Raw genomic sequence first — 10077 nt, 5'->3', positions numbered from 1 at the left:
CATTTGTCGAAGTGGGCACTTTTATCCTGCTTTTTATCTCTGTTGCTCAATTATTCATTCAACAAACACATACTGAGCGTGAGTTGTCCCGGGATCTGGGCTGGGATGGATCTGGCAGGGAAGGAGGCAGGAATGAAGAGCCTGAATGTTGGTAAAGGAGCTCCGGGCCCCAGTTTGGCTCTGAGAAGCCACTTCTGACCCCCCCAGGCGGGGAGGGCTTTCCCTCCACGTTCGCTCTGCCCCTGTTCTCTCTGAGGAGACTGTGGTCACGCTCCGCCAGCTGGTGGTCAATGTGGTGTCAGGTCCGAGCCACTGCCTGCCCAGGGCTTGGAAGTCCACTCGGCCTATTGGCCCATTTTCCATCTCCCCCCCGTCCCCTGCTGCAGCACCGTGGCTTTCTCCCATCTTCCCCCATCTTTCCTGCTTCTCCATCACCTCCTTCCTCAGGTCCTTCCTACTTTTCTTCATAGCCTCTCCCCTCTCACTCTCCTTTGTCACTTTGGGCTGGGCTGGGCTTCCCTGCTGTTCTGTTCATGAGGAAGTGGCTGCTCTCAACCCCCAGGGCCTATGCTCTGTCCCTGGACACTTGTTGCCCAACACCTGGGCTGCGGTCCCTGCAGAGACAGCAGCCACAGCCTCAGCCAGCCTACCCTGGAGCAACCTTGGACCCACTTTTAGAACAAATATCTGGGCAGAGCAAGGGCAGAGCTCACAGATCACATGGGGAACCAGGCAGGGTGGTAGGCTGGGAAGGACTCTGACTCCAGTTCTGTCTCCACAGCTATCTGATCACTGTGTCACCGCCTGAACTTAGGCGACACAGTTGTTCTCTTTGGTCCTCAATTGCAGCTTCCGTAAAACAGCAGTAGTAGCTGTTTTGTAAACCACAAAACATGGTGCTTTCATGAGCCAAACACTGTGGTTAACCAACAGACATTCCCAAAACCCTTCTCCCTTTCCTGTCTCCTCACAAAGGTGAGGAAAGTCAACTGTCACTTTGCAGCTTCCCTGAGAGCTAGGAGGGGGTACCTGAAAATACTGGGCTCCCCAGGTAGGAGCCTAGTGGTAAAGAACCTGCCTGCCAATGCAGGAGATGTAGGAGACGCGGGTTCGATCCCTGGGTCGGGAAGATCTCCTAGAGGAGGACAGAGCAACCCAGTCCAATATTCTTGCCTGAAGAATCCCATGGAGAGAAGAGCCTGGTGGGCTACAGTCCATGAGGTCTCAGAGTCAGACATGACTGAAGCAACTTAGCATGCACACACGCACCTGAAAATATTCTGGCTAATTAGACCCAAGCTCAGTTTAGGCCAGTGCCTCAACTTGCAGTGTGGAGGGCAAAACGTAGGGGAGGATGTAACTCCTCTGGCTTTGTTTTTCCCATCAGTAATATAACAGAGAAGGCGATGGCACCCCACTCCAGTACTCTTGCCTGGAAAATCCCATGGACGGAGGAGCCTGGTTGGCTGCAGTCCATGGGGTCACTAAGAGTTGGACATGACTGAGCGACTTCACTTTCACTTTTCACTTTCATGCATTGGAGAAGGAAATGGCAACCCACTCCAGTGTTCTTGCTTGGAAAATCCCATGGATGGAGGAGCCTGGTGGGCTGCCATCTATGGGGTCGCACAGAGTCGGACACGACTGAAATGACTTAGCAAGCAAGCAACAAGCAAGACTAAAGCACTGGACAGTTAAAGCCTGTTCTACTTTGGCGGAATGGCCCTCAGAAGCTCTGGTCCAGGTCCTCACAGAAGAAATTTTTGTGATGGCTTCTTTGTTACTTCTCCAGCTGTGTGCGCCCCATCACACATGTGCACACATGCACACAAGCATGTACACACACACACGCATGTAGCCGACAGGCACAAATGCACACACATGCACAGCACACACACCCGCAGGGACACACATGCATGCGCACGTGATGCACACTTGGACTGTCGCTCGTATCCACTCACCCCTCCTCTCTGGACCTGCGCTAGTGCAGGAGCTAGAATGCTGAAAACACGTTTCCCAGACTCCCTTTCACTTAAAACTAGAGTTCTGGGTGTGACTTAGCTTCAGCCAGTTGGAGGCGCTTACATGACCTTTGGAAGGTGAAAGTGAGTTTCTGCAGACAACCATTGTCTACAGATGTTTGTTTTTTTTTTTTTTCTGAGGCTGTTTCCAGCTTGTGGGCACCAGGTTTCGAGACAGGGCTGGGCAGTGCTGCTGGCAGTGGGTCAACTGGTGGTGCCAATCCATGGTGACAGGCATGGCATGACTCTGCAGTGGTGACTGGAGGGGCTCCCTAATCCTGGTGGCGTCAGTAGGGGTACACAGCGAGGGCAGCTCTCTTGGTAACCTGGTTCCATGGTGTGATTTTGGGAGTCAGTCCTGAAAGCTCAATCTGAAATTTGTTTATTTCAGGTCTCTTACTTAGGGCTTCTCTTGTGGCTCAGATGGCGAAGAATCTGCTGGCAATGAGGGAGACTTGGGTTTGATCACTGGATGGGGAAGATCCCCTGGAGAAGGGAATGGCAACCTACTCCAGCATTCTTGCCTGGAGAATTCCATGGACAGTGGAGCCTGGCAGGCTACAGTTCACGGGTCACCAAGAGTCAGACATGACTAAGCAAGTTGCTCAGTCATGTCTGACTCTTGGTGACCTATTGAGGGCAGGAGGAGAAGAGGACGACAGAGGATGAGATAGTTGGATGGCATCACCGACTCAATGGACACGGGTTTGGGTAGACTCCGGCAGTTGGTGTTGGACAGGGAGGCCTGGCATGCTGTGGTTGGTTCATGGGGTCACAAAGAGTCAGACACGACTGAGCAACTGAACTGAACTGAACTGAACACTCTGTAATAGATTCTTTCCAGTTTAAACTAGCTCTTGCTAGCATATTTACTTTCTGATTTCTGTACCTAAATCTTTTAGGTCTTGGCTCAAGTGGCTTGATCCCCAAGTTAGACTGAGTCCTCTGTTAAGTGCTTCTCATTCTCCAGTGACACTTGACATCTGACCAATGTCTGTTCTCTCAGAGCCTGGACGAGTTCACTTCCTCTCAACAGATCTAATGGCTCTGTTCTTGGTGCTGGAGATAACAGCCCTTCACACTGTGGAAATGAATAAAGGTAACCTCACAGCTTGGAGGGCTTCCCTGGTGGCTCAGCAGTCAAGAATCCACCTGCAATGCAGGAGGCACGGGAGCTGTGCGTTCAGTCCCTGGGTCAGAAAGATCCCCTGAAGGAGGGCATGGCAACCCACTCCAGTATTCTTGCCTGGAGAAGCCCACGGACGGAGGAGCCTGGAAGGCTGCAGTCCATAGGGTCGCACAGAGTTGGGCATGACTGAAGTGACTTAGCACAGCACAGCACAGCTTGGACTTGGGAGGCCAGAAGAGGGAGCTCGCGCAGTACCACTCCAGGTCAATCACAGAACACTCTTCAATAGGGAAGAATCATCAATTACAGGCCCCAACAGGAAAAGATGTACATTGCATCTCCTAGAATAGTGGTCCCCAAACTTGTTGGCACCAGGCACTGGTTTCATGGAGGACAGTTTTCCCATGGATGAGGTGAGGGTGGGGTGGGGTGGTTCAGGCAGTAATGCAAATAATGGGGAGCAGCAGTGGAAGCTCCCCTCACTTGCTGTGTGCCGGGTTTCTAACAGGACTTAGAGGGATACATCTGTAGCCTGGGGCCTGGGTACTGACCCTTGTCCTAGAAGAAATCCACTACGGGGACTTCCCTGGCGGTTCAGTAGTTATGACTCCATGCTTCCAGTGCAGGGGGCACAGGTTCGACCTCTAGTCAGGGAAATAAGATCCCACGTGCTCTGTGGCCAAAAAAAGAAACAAAAAAAGAAAGAAAAGAAATCAACTACTCCAGCAACTCAGCCAATGAGAAACCATCATCACCTTCACTCACTTTTTTTTTTCCAGTGGACTTTGGTTCAAAACAACTCCTCCTAGTTTCCTCCTTTATCTCTGGAAGATAAAGCTCCTTTCCTTTGTTGGATTTGCCTGTGGTTTTTGCTGTGGCTTGCTTATCTGGAATTTCATTTCTCTGTTCTTCCCACATAAACCCACCATGGCTGGTAAAATAGCTGACTGTTTGACTTTTAAGTTCAGTAATGTGATGACACAAAGTAGGGGCTCAGAAAATATTAAGGAAACACACAGGCAGGTCAACAGATTCCCAGGTGGGGCTGGTGGTAAAAAAGCCGCCTGTCAATGCAGGAGACTTAAAGGACATGGGTACAATCCCTGGGTGGGGAAGATCCCCTGAGGAGGGCATGGCAATCCACTCCAGTATTCTGGCCTGGAGAATCTCGTGGGCAGAGCAGCCTGGTGGAATAGAGTCCATAGGGTCGCAAAGAGTTGGATATGACTGAAGCAACTTAGCACACACACAGGCACCTTCAGATAATGAAAAGCATTCTGAAAACAGAGCAGAGTAAAGGAACGGATGGAGAGTTGGAAAACTGTCTTCCTGAGCCAGGGTTAGGAAGGAATTGGAGGAAACATCTTTGAGGGAGTGACATTTGAGTTGAAACCTGAAGGAGAAGAAGGCAGGTAGAGGAGGGAGGGTCTGGGGGAGAGAATTCCGAGCAAGTGTACGGGCCCTGAGGCTGGAAGGAGCTTGGAGTGTTTGAGGAACAGCTGTCAGGACAGTGTGGCTGGAGAGGAGTGAGCGAGAGGGGAGGGGATGACATAGGCTTGGTTGCATCAGGTGGGGCCTTGGAGATCATGCTAAAGTATGAAAATAAAATCACATTTAAATGATTTAATTCATATATTTAATCACATTTCTGTGCCTAAAATCAGAAGCCCTTAAGCGGGGACATTATGTGACTAGTTTATGTTTTATTTTTTAAAATATCTATTTATTTTTATTTATTTGGCTGCACCAGGTCTCAGTTGAGGCACATGGGATCTTTAGTTGTGGCATGCAAACTCTTTGTTGCGGCATGTGGGATTGGGATCTAGTTCCCTGACCAGGGACTGAACCCAGGCCCTCTGCACTGGGAGTACGGAGTATTAGCCACTGGGCCACCAGGGAAGTCCCTGGTTTATGTTTTAAAAGACAGCAGGATTTAAGGGGTGGAAGAAGGTCAGAGTCGGAGCAGGGTGGCCATCTGGGAGATGACCAGAGTAGTCAGGGAATACATGCATGCGTGCATGCTAAGCTGCTTCAGTCGTGTCCGACTCTGTGCGACGCTATGGACAGCGGCCCACCAGGCTCCTCTCCACAGGATTCTCTAGGCAAGAATACTGGCGTGGGCTGCCATTTCCTTCTCCGAGTCAGGGAAGGAGGTGGCCAACTAGTGTGACAGCAGAGGAGATGGTGCGATGTGAGCTGAGCTGGGCAATGTTGGAGGAAGAGCCAATAGAAATTGCTGATAGGTTAGACAAGGGGGTGTGAATAAAAGAGAAGAATCAAAGATGAGTCCTGGCTTTTGACCTGACCAGCTGGGTGAATGTCATCTATCGCAGTGTGGGCGACTGAAGTTGGATTCAGAGAGGAGAGGACATCACATATCTGTGTGGGATGTTAGAACATCCAAGGGAAGCTGTTGAGAGACTGCTTCAGGCGATGGGAGCAAGGGCTCTGGGGCCAGACTGGCCGGGTTGGGTCTCTGGCCATTTAATAACTGTATGGCCAAGTTACTTTAGTCTACTTTAAAACAATCCCTTACTTTTATCATCTGTAAAATGAGAGTAATTATGGTACTCATTTCATAGGATTAATGAGGATGAAATGAGTGAATTTATGTGCAGTGCTTGGGACAAGTATGTATTATATGTGTTATTATTATGATGATGAGGCCAAGCCAGCAGTTATTAATAGATGTGAGTCTTAAGCTTAGGAGAGAGGCCCGGGCTGAAGCCAATGACGTATAAAAGATACATGTGTAGTTGCTAGACTGGACGATTCTTCCTGGGGGTGAATATAGCAAAGCACATGGACATGCGTGCTGCTGTATTCACCACTATGTCCCTTGTGCTTCACACAGTCAGTATGTAGCAGATGTTCCAGGAATTGAGTGGATGAATTTCCTTCGACAGAAGACCCGTCTACTAGCTAGACTGACAATGTCTGACCAGGTCTGTCTCCCAGAGGGAGTCCCCACTTCCCTTGGCCATGGAACATGGAACCTTTTCAGGCACTTGGGCCCTTTCACTGCTATACTCCCAGGGCTCAGCACAGGGCCTGGCACATAGTAGGCTCTAAGTGAACCCCAGCAGTAGTTGAAAGAATAAAAGGATACTTACTGATGTGCCTATCTCAGGGGTGGTCACAGAGTGAGCCTGGCCTTGGAATCTGTGCTTGAACTTGACTGTTGGCACCTGGCAGCCACACCACCCCATTCTGTGCTCTTGCTGGGTTCCTGGTCTCTAAGCTCAGGAGCTAGATGTTCCAGACTCTTCTACTGGCAAGATTATGAGTACAATTCAGAGTGTCTTGAAGAAATATGTTCACGTGATATTTGGAAGGTGGAAAGGGGTGGAATCCATCCTTCTTCCATTGGTAGTCAGGATAGATGTCTGAGTTTCTGCAGTTGAGTTTTTACAGCGACTGGATGACTCCATCCCCTGTCAGTTTCCTGCCTCAGGTCAGCAGGGCAGCGCTGACTGCATTGTGGGCCAGGATGTCCTATAGTTCTTGACTCCAGGTAGCAGCACCAACATTCTAACTCTTCATATCTAGCTATACAGTGACTCTTGACCCTAGAAGCTGGTGGCATCTCCTGTCTTTATTCCTAATTCCCTCTTTGGAAACACCTAATTCTCTGTGTTAAATTCCTTTCTGCTTGAAATTCCTAGAGTGGCTTTTGTTTTCTAGATGGAACTTTGGTTGCTATAGCAACCTTCAGGAAGTGACAGGGTTGTATTGCAGAAAGAGCTGGGACTCTGGAGCCAGGCAAGACTGGATTTTCATCCAGGCTTGTCCATCTTTTAGCTGTGTCAAGTTTGGGGAAGTCACTTCATCATTTTTTGCCTCAGTCTCTCTATCTCTAAAATGGATAGAAAATTAAGTAGTTAATAATAATCACTTATTGACTATATAATATAAAATGAGGACTTTTCTAAATGCTTTGACTATATTAATTCATTGCATGTTCCTTGATAACGGCCATGGTCAGATTTTAGATACTTAAAATTTATAAATCGAGGTGAAATTCATATAACAGGAAATAAGCAATTTTAAGGTATATGTTTCAGTGACATTTCATACATCCACAAGGTTGTGCAATCATCACCTTTGTTTAGTTCCAAAATACTTTCATTTTCCCCAAAGGAAATCCTGCCTCCCTATCCCCTCCTCCCCTCAGCCCTTGTTAACCACTAATTTGCTCTTTGTTTCTATGAATTTATCTATTCTGGACATTTTGTAGAAATAAAATATGCAACCTTTTGTGTCTAGCTTCTTTCACTTTAGCATAATATTGTTGAGGTTCATCCATGATGTAGCATATATTAGTACATCACTTCTCTTTACAGCTGAATGATAGATATTCCAGTGTATGGATAGACTGTATTTTATTTATGAATATTTGATTGTTTCCACTTTTAAACTATTATGAGTAATGTTGCTATGAGCATTCATGTACAGTATTGTTTGAATGCTTGTTTTTATATTTCTTGGGTATATACACATGGGAGAGCAGGTACTAAAATTGTGTTTGTGAATGTGTGAATGTCCCCCTCTGATGCGAGGCTACACCATGCCACTGGCTGTCCAGAGAAAGAGGGAAGGACTCTCTGGCTTCATGTGCCACCTCTCCTCAGGCAGTAAGCCAGAATGTATGCAGGGTAAGTCTCCTCTCTTGAGTCGAATCCTAAGATCTTAACTAATGCCTGGAGACAGAACTGCCTGAGCCCTGACCTCATCTTACTGTACTGTTCAGACTTTTCTAAGAATGCTTAAGATCACCCATCACAGTCTGAGTCAGATGCCTCCACCCAGCTAAGAGTCTTCAGGACATTCAGTAATGAGGCAGGACAACTGGTCCACTCTCTGGGAGGACATGAACCCTGAGGTGTGTAATGAGTACAGGTGAGTAAGGTGATTTTAGACACATTTCTTGAAGAACTGGAGACACAGTTTCTCACCTGTAAAATGGCAATGATAGTGCCTTCTTCATTCATTCGCTCACTCACTCCATTCATTCATTCATTCACCAACTATGTCTTGTGCGCCTAACCTGTGCCTGCTGGCCTTGTTCCAGGCACCGAGGACACAATGGTCAGCAGCAGACATCATGCCTACAGTGATGTTGGGTAATTATCATGCCTGATAATCCAGTGGAGGAGATGGACATAAGCCCAACAGCTACATAAACACATGTGGGGTTGTAAACGTGTCAAGAGCTATGGTGGAAAGTAGCCAGAGCTGTGAACTTTCATGACAAGAAGATCCAAGCTGCCCGGAAGGGGATGGACAGCTTCTCTGAGGAAGTGCTTGCTGCTTGAGCTGATATTTCACATTTGAAATATGAAATGAAGCAGGAATGGAGTGGTATCACGTGACCTTATTTTACAGTTTCCTGATGACCAGTGATGTTGGGCACTGTTTTATTTGCTTACTGGACAGTTGGTTTTGTTTTTTTTTCAAAGTTTTAGTTTGTCAAGAGGATTTTGAAAAATGCTGCAGATCTGGTCCATATTGCCCCTTCGTTGCTACTCCCTGGGTATGTAGTATAAAGAGACTGTGTGATACCAGGTGCCCTGGTTCTCCACCCTCTCTGGGGTTCCCAACAGCTTTCTCTCTCCTGTTCAGGTCCTCCCTACGCTTGTTTCTGCAGAGGAAAAGCCTTGTGTTTACCCATGTTCAAGCATGCTTGTGTTTGTGTTAGTCGCTCAGCTATGTCTGACTCTTTGCTACCCCTTAGATGGTAGCCTACCAGGCTCTTCTGTTCATGGAATTCTCCAGATGGGTTGCCATTCCCTCCTTTGGGGATCTTTCCAACCCAGGGATTGAACCCGGGTCTCCTGCACTGCAGGTGGATTCTTTACAGTCTGAGCCATTAAGTATGCCCCTCTCCTAAGTAACTTAACAATGCATCCTTTCCAACTGCTCCAATGCGAGTCCCGTGAAGGAGGAGACTTTGGTTTGTTCACTGCTGTATCCTCAGTGCCTACACTGTTTCCGGCCCATAGTACATGCCTGATAAATATTTGTTGAATTAACTGATTAATATATGCTTCCCTGATGGCTCAGATGGTAAAGCATCTGCCTGTAATGCAGGAGACCTGGGTTCGATCCCTGGGTTGGGAAGATCCCCTGGAGAAGGAAATGGCAACCCATTCCAGTACTGTTGCCTGTAAAATCCCATTGACAGGGGAGCCTGGTAGGTTACAGTCCATGGGGTCGCAAAGAGTCAGACACGACTGAGCAGCTTCACATCGTCGATTGATTAATATATGAATGAACGAATGAATTACATATTGTACACTCCTGCATAGTAATTCTGCAAATACCATGTGCTTAACTTTGTCACATGTTCTGTGGTGTTTTAGTCCCCTTTAAAAATCAGCAGCTTTCTGACTGGTCAATCCCTGCGTCCAGTTCTGAGCATCCCCTACCATCCTCTCTCAGCTCCGTGAAATCAAAGGAGGTGTGTATGGAGATGAACAGTCTAGCTTGGGCTGCAGTAACAATCCTCAAACCTCAGTACTTAAAGGATAATGTTGCTTTTTCCTCAAACTGTATGTCCAGGATGGGTTGGCTTGGGTCTCCGTTCTGCACAGTTCTCACTGTGGCACCTAGGCTGTGGAGAAGTCACCATCTGCTGATTGCTCATACAGAAGAAGAGATGGTGATCTGTACTGGCTCTTAAAGCCAGTAACATATCGCTTTAGCTCACATGTCATTAGCCAAAGCAAATCACATGGCCTAATTTCAAAGCAGTGGAGGCTGTGATGGACTGTATTATTGCCAAGATATTTGCTGTCTTGCTCTGTGGAAGGATTGGGATCTACTCCCCACTGACATCCAGCTTGATCATGGGATTTGTTTTGGCTACTGATCTCTGAGTAGAAACGTGCCTGCTCCTTGAGCCTGAATCCTGGATTGATGGGACAG

General features: G+C 47.7%; 1 non-coding gene across 1 annotated transcript; it reads left to right on the top strand.

Annotated features, from left to right (window-relative positions):
* The first annotated feature begins 9198 nt into the window (after positions 1-9198).
* On the top strand, positions 9199-9270 carry TRNAY-GUA (transfer RNA tyrosine (anticodon GUA)). The gene has a single exon. It is a non-coding gene; the product is annotated as a tRNA-Tyr (tRNA).
* Positions 9271-10077: the final 807 nt, after the last annotated feature.

This window comes from Ovis aries, chromosome 2 (genome assembly GCF_016772045.2).
Source record: "Ovis aries strain OAR_USU_Benz2616 breed Rambouillet chromosome 2, ARS-UI_Ramb_v3.0, whole genome shotgun sequence".
NCBI lineage: Eukaryota > Metazoa > Chordata > Mammalia > Artiodactyla > Bovidae > Ovis > Ovis aries.
The sequence above is the reverse complement of the archived record's forward strand: the minus strand, read 5'-3'. Positions and strand labels throughout refer to the sequence as shown.